General features: G+C 32.9%; 1 protein-coding gene across 8 annotated transcripts in view; it reads left to right on the plus strand.

Annotated features, from left to right (window-relative positions):
• LOC110516197 (multidrug resistance-associated protein 9) overlaps positions 1 to 10000 on the plus strand; it is a 198014-nt gene that overhangs the window by 64622 nt on the left and 123392 nt on the right. For 4 of the 8 annotated variants that reach the window (XM_036963492.1, XM_036963493.1, XM_036963496.1 and 1 more), the window contains exon 1: positions 9349 to 9495. The exons of 1 other annotated variant lie outside the window; for it this stretch is intronic. The gene's annotated coding sequence lies outside the window, so the exon portion shown is untranslated. Of the gene's footprint in view, positions 1 to 9348; positions 9496 to 9561; positions 9716 to 10000 lie in introns of those variants that run through there. 3 more of the 8 variants (XM_036963494.1, XM_036963495.1, XM_036963497.1) reach the window with 1 other exon arrangement.

The following is a 10000-nucleotide window of genomic DNA, read 5'->3' on the forward strand; positions in this document are numbered from 1 at the left end:
GATAACCTTGCCGTGAATTAAAACATAAAAAATTGACCTAATAATTACATTACAATTATTGTAATACATTTATTTTAGGGAGTGTTGGGCGGGGGGGGGGGTCAACTTTATTTCCAAGTACATATAGTTTACTCAGTAGCAGTTTTTAATTTTTACGTTAAGTAGTTAATGTTGGTGGTCATTTTACAAGCAGAACAGCAGAGTCGGAGCTCGAATTCCAGAAGTTCCAAGGTGTCAAAACCATTCGCTTTTTTTGAGCCAAGTGTGTCAACAAAGCTGTGTTATATTCATTAGGTCTGTCCTAGCTATAATTCATTAGGTATATGTCCTAGCTATAATTCATTACGTATGTGTCCTGGCTATAATTCATTAGGTATGTGTCCTAGCTATAATTCATTACGTATGTGTCCTAGCTATAATTCATTAGGTATGTGTCCTAGCTATAATTCATTAGGTATGTGTCCTAGCTATAATTCATTAGGTATGTGTCCTAGCTATAATTCAATAGGTATGTCCTAGCTATAATTCATTAGGTATGTGTCCTAGCTATAATTCATTAGGTATGTGTCCTAGCTATAATTCATTAGGTATGTGTCCTAGCTATAATTCATTAGGTATATGTCCTAGCTATAATTCATTAGGTATGTGTCCTAGCTATAATTCATTAGGTATGTGTCCTAGCTATGATTCATTAGGTATGTGTCCTAGCTATAATTCATTAGGTATGTGTCCTAGCTATAATTCATTAGGTATGTGTCCTAGCTATAATTCATTAGGTATGTGTCCTAGCTATAATTCATTAGGTATGTGTCCTAGCTATAATTCATTAGGTATGTCCTAGCTATTATTCATTAGGTATGTGTCCTATCTATAATTCATTAGGTATGTGTCCTAGCTATAATTCATTAGGTATATGTCCTAGCTATAATTCATTAGGTATGTGTCCTATCTATAATTCATTAGGTATATGTCCTAGCTATAATTCATTAGGTATATGTCCTAGCTATAATTCAGTAGGTATATGTCCTAGCTATAATTCATTAGGTATGTGTCCTAGCTATAATTCATTAGGTATGTGTGCTAGCTATAATTCATTAGGTATGTGTCCTAGCTATAATTCATTAGGTATGTGTCCTAGCTATAATTCATTAGGTATGTCCTAGCTATTATTCATTAGGTATGTGTCCTATCTATAATTCATTAGGTATATGTCCTAGCTATAATTCATTAGGTATGTGTCCTATCTATAATTCATTAGGTATATGTCCTAGCTATAATTCATTAGGTATATGTCCTAGCTATAATTCAGTAGGTATATGTCCTAGCTATAATTCATTAGGTATGTGTCCTAACTACAATTCATTAGGTATGTGTCCTAGCTATAATTCATTAGGTATGTGTCCTAGCTATAATTCATTAGGTATGCGTCCTAGCTATAATTCATTAGGTATGTGTCCTAGCTATAATTCATTAGGTATGTGTCCTAGCTATAATTCATTAGGTATGTGTCCTAGCTATAATTCATTAGGTATGTCCTAGCTATAATTCATTAGGTGTGTGTCCTAGCTATAATTCATTAGGTATGTGTCCTAGCTATAATTCATTAGGTATGTGTCCTAGCTATAATTCAATAGGTATGTCCTAGCTATAATTCATTAGGTATGTGTCCTAGCTATAATTCATTAGGTATGTGTCCTAGCTATAATTCATTACGTATGTGTCCTAGCTATAATTCATTAGGTATATGTCCTAGCTATAATTCATTAGGTATGTGTCCTAGCTATAATTCATTAGGTATGTGTCCTAGCTATGATTCATTAGGTATGTGTCCTAGCTATAATTCATTAGGTATGTGTCCTAGCTATAATTCATTAGGTATGTGTCCTAGCTATAATTCATTAGGTATGTGTCCTAGCTATAATTCATTAGGTATGTGTCCTAGCTATAATTCATTAGGTATGTCCTAGCTATTATTCATTAGGTATGTGTCCTATCTATAATTCATTAGGTATGTGTCCTAGCTATAATTCATTAGGTATATGTCCTAGCTATAATTCATTAGGTATGTGTCCTATCTATAATTCATTAGGTATATGTCCTAGCTATAATTCATTAGGTATATGTCCTAGCTATAATTCAGTAGGTATATGTCCTAGCTATAATTCATTAGGTATGTGTCCTAGCTATAATTCATTAGGTATGTGTGCTAGCTATAATTCATTAGGTATGTGTCCTAGCTATAATTCATTAGGTATGTGTCCTAGCTATAATTCATTAGGTATGTCCTAGCTATTATTCATTAGGTATGTGTCCTATCTATAATTCATTAGGTATATGTCCTAGCTATAATTCATTAGGTATATGTCCTATCTATAATTCATTAGGTATATGTCCTAGCTATAATTCATTAGGTATATGTCCTAGCTATAATTCAGTAGGTATATGTCCTAGCTATAATTCATTAGGTATGTGTCCTAACTACAATTCATTAGGTATGTGTCCTAGCTATAATTCATTAGGTATGTGTCCTAGCTATAATTCATTAGGTATGTGTCCTAGCTATAATTCATTAGGTATGTGTCCTAGCTATAATTCATTAGGTATGTGTCCTAGCTATAATTCATTAGGTATGTGTCCTAGCTATAATTCATTAGGTATATGTCCTAGCTATAATTCATTAGGTACGTGTCCTAGCTATAATTCATTAGGTATGTGTCCTAGCTATAATTCATTAGGTATGTCCTACCTATAATTCATTAGGTATATGTCCTAGATATAATTCATTAGGTATGTGTCCCAGCTACAATTCATTAGCTATGTGTCCTAGTTATAATTCATTGGATATGTGTCCTAGCTATAATTCATTAGGTATGTCCTAGCTATAATTCATTAGGTAAGTCCTAGCTATAATTCATTAGGTATTTGTCCTATCTATAATTCATTAGGTATGTGTCCTAGCTATAATTCATTAGGTATGTGTCCTATCTATAATTCATTAGGTATGTGTCCTAGCTATAATTCATTAGGTATATGTCCTAGCTATAATTCATTAGGTATGTGTCCTATCTATAATTCATTAGGTATATGTCCTAGCTATAATTCATTAGGTATATGTCCTAGCTATAATTCAGTAGGTATATGTCCTAGCTATAATTCATTAGGTATGTGTCCTAGCTATAATTCATTAGGTATGTGTGCTAGCTATAATTCATTAGGTATGTGTCCTAGCTATAATTCATTAGGTATGTGTCCTAGCTATAATTCATTAGGTATGTCCTAGCTATTATTCATTAGGTATGTGTCCTATCTATAATTCATTAGGTATATGTCCTAGCTATAATTCATTAGGTATGTGTCCTATCTATAATTCATTAGGTATATGTCCTAGCTATAATTCATTAGGTATATGTCCTAGCTATAATTCATTAGGTATATGTCCTAGCTATAATTCATTAGGTATGTGTCCTAACTACAATTCATTAGGTATGTGTCCTAGCTATAATTCATTAGGTATGTGTCCTAGCTATAATTCATTAGGTATGTGTCCTAGCTATAATTCATTAGGTATGTGTCCTAGCTATAATTCATTAGGTATGTGTCCTAGCTATAATTCATTAGGTATGTGTCCTAGCTATAATTCATTAGGTATATGTCCTAGCTATAATTCATTAGGTATGTGTCCTAGCCATAATTCATTAGGTATGTGTCCTAGCTATAATTCAATAGGTATGTCCTAGCTATAATTCATTAGGTATGTGTCCTAGCTATAATTCATTAGGTATGTGTCCTAGCTATAATTCATTAGGTATGTCCTAGCTATAATTCATTAGGTATGTGTCCTATCTATAATTCATTAGGTATGTGTCCTAGCTATAATTCATTAGGTATGTGTCCTAGCTATAATTCATTAGGTATGTGTCCTAGCTATAATTCAATAGGTATGTCCTAGCTATAATTCATTAGGTATGTGTCCTAGCTATAATTCATTAGGTATGTGTCCTAGCTATAATTCATTAGGTATGTGTCCTAGCTATAATTCATTAGGTATATGTCCTAGCTATAATTCATTAGGTATGTGTCCTAGCTATAATTCATTAGGTATGTGTCCTAGCTATAATTCATTAGGTATATGTCCTAGCTATAATTCATTAGGTATGTGTCCTAGCTATAATTCATTAGGTATGTGTCCTAGCTATAATTCATTAGGTATGTGTCCTAGCTATAATTCATTAGGTATGTGTCCTAGCTATAATTCATTAGGTATGTGTCCTAGCTACAATTCATTAGGTATGTGTCCTAAATATAATTCATTAGGTATGTGTCCTAGCTATAATTCATTAGGTATGTGTCCTAGCTATAATTCATTAGGTATGTGTCCTATCTATAATTCATTAGGTATGTGTCCTAGCTATAATTCATTAGGTATATGTCCTAGCTATAATTCAATAGGTATGTGTCCTAGCTATAATTAATTAGGTATATGTCCTAGCTATAATTCATTAGGTATGTGTCCTAGCTATAATTCATTAGGTAAGTCCTAGCTATAATTCATTAGGTATTTGTCCTATCTATAATTCATTAGGTATGTGTCCTAGCTATAATTCATTAGGTTTGTGTCATAGCTATAATTCATTAGGTATGTGTCCTAGCTATAATTCATTAGGTATGTGTCCTAGCTATAATTCAATAGGTATGTCCTAGCTATAATTCATTAGGTATGTGTCCTAGCTATAATTCATTAGGTATGTGTCCTAGCTATAATTCATTAGGTATGTGTCCTAGCTATAATTCATTAGGTATGTGTCCTATCTATAATTAATTAGGTATGTGTCCTAGCTATAATTCATTAGGTATGTGTCCTAGCTATAATTCATTAGGTATGTGTCCTAGCTATAATTCAATAGGTATGTCCTAGCTATAATTCATTAGGTATGTGTCCTAGCTATAATTCATTAGGTATTTGTCCTAGCTATAATTCATTAGGTATGTGTCCTAGCTATAATTCATTAGGTATGTGTCCTAACTACAATTCATTAGGTATGTGTCCTAGCTATAATTCATTAGGTATGTGTCCTAGCTATAATTCATTAGGTATATGTCCTAGCTATAATTCATTAGGTATGTGTCCTAGCTATAATTCATTAGGTATGTGTCCTAGCTATAATTCATTAGGTATGTGTCCTAGCTATAATTCATTAGGTATATGTCCTAGCTATAATTCATTAGGTATGTCCTAGCTATAATTCATTAGGTATGTGTCCTAGGTATAATTCATTAGGTATATGTCCTAGCTATAATTCATTAGGTATGTGTCCTAGCTATAATTCATTAGGTATGTGTCCTAGCTATAATTCATTAGGTATGTGTCCTAGCTATAATTCATTAGGTATGTGTCCTAGCTATAATTCATTAGGTATGTGTCCTAGCTACAATTCATTAGGTATGTGTCCTAGCTATAATTCATTAGGTATGTGTCCTAGCTATAATTCATTAGGTATGTGTCCTAGCTATAATTCATTAGGTATGTGTCCTAGCTATAATTCATTAGGTATGTGTCCTAGCTATAATTCATTAGGTATATGTCCTAGCTATAATTCAATAGGTATGTGTCCTAGCTATAATTCATTAGGTATATGTCCTAGCTATAATTCATTAGGTATGTGTCCTAGCTATAATTCATTAGGTATATGTCCTAGCTATAATTCAATAGGTATGTGTCCTAGCTATAATTCATTAGGTATATGTCCTAGCTATAATTCATTAGGTATGTGTCCTAGCTATAATTCATTAGGTATATGTCCTAGCTATAATTCATTAGGTATATGTCCTAGCTATAATTCATTAGGTATGTGTCCTAGCTATAATTCAATAGGTATGTCCTAGCTATAATTCATTAGGTATGTGTCCTAGCTATAATTCATTAGGTATGTGTCCTAGCTATAATTCATTAGGTATGTGTCCTAGCTATAATTCATTAGGTATGTGTCCTAGCTATAATTAATTAGGTATGTGTCCTAGCTATAATTCATTAGGTATGTGTCCTAGCTATAATTCATTAGGTATGTGTCCTAGCTATAATTCAATAGGTATGTCCTAGCTATAATTCATTAGGTATGTGTCCTAGCTATAATTCATTAGGTATTTGTCCTAGCTATAATTCATTAGGTATGTGTCCTAGCTATAATTCATTAGGTATGTGTCCTAACTACAATTCATTAGGTATGTGTCCTAGCTATAATTCATTAGGTATGTGTCCTAGCTATAATTCATTAGGTATATGTCCTAGCTATAATTCATTAGGTATGTGTCCTAGCTATAATTCATTAGGTATATGTCCTAGCTATAATTCATTAGGTATGTCCTAGCTATAATTCATTAGGTATGTGTCCTAGGTATAATTCATTAGGTATATGTCCTAGCTATAATTCATTAGGTATGTGTCCTAGCTATAATTCATTAGGTATGTGTCCTAGCTATAATTCATTAGGTATGTGTCCTAGCTATAATTCATTAGGTATGTGTCCTAGCTATAATTCATTAGGTATGTGTCCTAGCTATAATTAATTAGGTATATGTCCTAGCTATAATTCATTAGGTATGTGTCCTAGCTATAATTCATTAGGTAAGTCCTAGCTATAATTCATTAGGTATTTGTCCTATCTATAATTCATTAGGTATGTGTCCTAGCTATAATTCATTAGGTTTGTGTCATAGCTATAATTCATTAGGTATGTGTCCTAGCTATAATTCATTAGGTATGTGTCCTAGCTATAATTCAATAGGTATGTCCTAGCTATAATTCATTAGGTATGTGTCCTAGCTATAATTCATTAGGTATGTGTCCTAGCTATAATTCATTAGGTATGTGTCCTAGCTATAATTCATTAGGTATGTGTCCTATCTATAATTAATTAGGTATGTGTCCTAGCTATAATTCATTAGGTATGTGTCCTAGCTATAATTCATTAGGTATGTGTCCTAGCTATAATTCAATAGGTATGTCCTAGCTATAATTCATTAGGTATGTGTCCTAGCTATAATTCATTAGGTATTTGTCCTAGCTATAATTCATTAGGTATGTGTCCTAGCTATAATTCATTAGGTATGTGTCCTAACTACAATTCATTAGGTATGTGTCCTAGCTATAATTCATTAGGTATGTGTCCTAGCTATAATTCATTAGGTATATGTCCTAGCTATAATTCATTAGGTATGTGTCCTAGCTATAATTCATTAGGTATGTGTCCTAGCTATAATTCATTAGGTATGTGTCCTAGCTATAATTCATTAGGTATATGTCCTAGCTATAATTCATTAGGTATGTCCTAGCTATAATTCATTAGGTATGTGTCCTAGGTATAATTCATTAGGTATATGTCCTAGCTATAATTCATTAGGTATGTGTCCTAGCTATAATTCATTAGGTATGTGTCCTAGCTATAATTCATTAGGTATGTGTCCTAGCTATAATTCATTAGGTATGTGTCCTAGCTATAATTCATTAGGTATGTGTCCTAGCTACAATTCATTAGGTATGTGTCCTAGCTATAATTCATTAGGTATGTGTCCTAGCTATAATTCATTAGGTATGTGTCCTAGCTATAATTCATTAGGTATGTGTCCTAGCTATAATTCATTAGGTATGTGTCCTAGCTATAATTCATTAGGTATATGTCCTAGCTATAATTCAATAGGTATGTGTCCTAGCTATAATTCATTAGGTATATGTCCTAGCTATAATTCATTAGGTATGTGTCCTAGCTATAATTCATTAGGTATATGTCCTAGCTATAATTCAATAGGTATGTGTCCTAGCTATAATTCATTAGGTATATGTCCTAGCTATAATTCATTAGGTATGTGTCCTAGCTATAATTCATTAGGTATATGTCCTAGCTATAATTCATTAGGTATATGTCCTAGCTATAATTCATTAGGTATGTGTCCTAGCTATAATTCAATAGGTATGTCCTAGCTATAATTCATTAGGTATGTGTCCTAGCTATAATTCATTAGGTATGTGTCCTAGCTATAATTCATTAGGTATGTGTCCTAGCTATAATTCATTAGGTATGTGTCCTATCTATAATTAATTAGGTATGTGTCCTAGCTATAATTCATTAGGTATGTGTCCTAGCTATAATTCATTAGGTATGTGTCCTAGCTATAATTCAATAGGTATGTCCTAGCTATAATTCATTAGGTATGTGTCCTAGCTATAATTCATTAGGTATTTGTCCTAGCTATAATTCATTAGGTATGTGTCCTAGCTATAATTCATTAGGTATGTGTCCTAACTACAATTCATTAGGTATGTGTCCTAGCTATAATTCATTAGGTATGTGTCCTAGCTATAATTCATTAGGTATATGTCCTAGCTATAATTCATTAGGTATGTGTCCTAGCTATAATTCATTAGGTATATGTCCTAGCTATAATTCATTAGGTATGTCCTAGCTATAATTCATTAGGTATGTGTCCTAGGTATAATTCATTAGGTATATGTCCTAGCTATAATTCATTAGGTATGTGTCCTAGCTATAATTCATTAGGTATGTGTCCTAGCTATAATTCATTAGGTATGTGTCCTAGCTATAATTCATTAGGTATGTGTCCTAGCTATAATTCATTAGGTATGTGTCCTAGCTACAATTCATTAGGTATGTGTCCTAGCTATAATTCATTAGGTATGTGTCCTAGCTATAATTCATTAGGTATGTGTCCTAGCTATAATTCATTAGGTATGTGTCCTAGCTATAATTCATTAGGTATGTGTCCTAGCTATAATTCATTAGGTATATGTCCTAGCTATAATTCAATAGGTATGTGTCCTAGCTATAATTCATTAGGTATATGTCCTAGCTATAATTCATTAGGTATGTGTCCTAGCTATAATTCATTAGGTATATGTCCTAGCTATAATTCAATAGGTATGTGTCCTAGCTATAATTCATTAGGTATATGTCCTAGCTATAATTCATTAGGTATGTGTCCTAGCTATAATTCATTAGGTATATGTCCTAGCTATAATTCATTAGGTATATGTCCTAGCTATAATTCATTAGGTATGTGTCCTAGCTATAATTCAATAGGTATATGTCCTAGCTATAATTCATTAGGTATGTGTCCTAGCTATAATTCATTAGGTATGTGTCCTAGCTATAATTCAATAGGTATGTCCTAGCTATAATTCATTAGGTATATGTCCTAGCTATAATTCAATAGGTATATGTCCTAGCTACTATTATTACAATATCAATGTCCATTTTGCATGACAAGGAGTCATCACCCCAAATGTCATAATCGTCACAGCCCTACGACAAAGACCTCTGCACAAGCTAACCTTTGAGTCGCTATCAAGTTCAGTGATAGGCACGGGACTGTCTATCCTAGAGCACAGGAGCCAAGGTTTCCTCATATAGAAGCATTAGGATTTAAGTTTCAGTGGCTACTACTCTACAAACCGCTCTCTCCTTTCCTCTCTCTACAGCCAAGGTATTGTTCGTTTAGTTCTTCTCATGTTCTTCAAAGCTAAGACAATGTTATGAGGAGGTCTCCCTCCCTCTCCTCTGATCAAAGCTAAACCAGGACAGTATGACACTGACTGATTAATCCTACCAAGCTAAACACAGTCCACGGGTGATGATGTTAGATCTGATTTGTGGTTGTATTTGCTAGTCTGTGACTGGATTCTTCACACACACACACACACACGGTAATACTATTATATTGTTTATTGTGACTTGGTAACGTTTTTGTTGTTGTTGTTGTTTTAAAATAAGTTGTAAAAGAAAAGCACAGAAGGAAATGACTAGTGGAACATTTTAAACTTTCTTTCTTTTATTTGTAGCTTTTAAAAAAAAAATGATCCATGAAAGGAAGTTAGTTCACTCGTCATGACAGTGTGTGTTTTTGTCAGAGTTGAATGGTTTTTAGTTGAAGTGTTTTATGGGAAATCAGGCCGTTGTAAATAGATCGATGTCTGTGTAGCACGCTGTTG

Source organism: Oncorhynchus mykiss, chromosome 26 (genome assembly GCF_013265735.2).
Source record: "Oncorhynchus mykiss isolate Arlee chromosome 26, USDA_OmykA_1.1, whole genome shotgun sequence".
Classification (NCBI taxonomy): domain Eukaryota; kingdom Metazoa; phylum Chordata; class Actinopteri; order Salmoniformes; family Salmonidae; genus Oncorhynchus; species Oncorhynchus mykiss.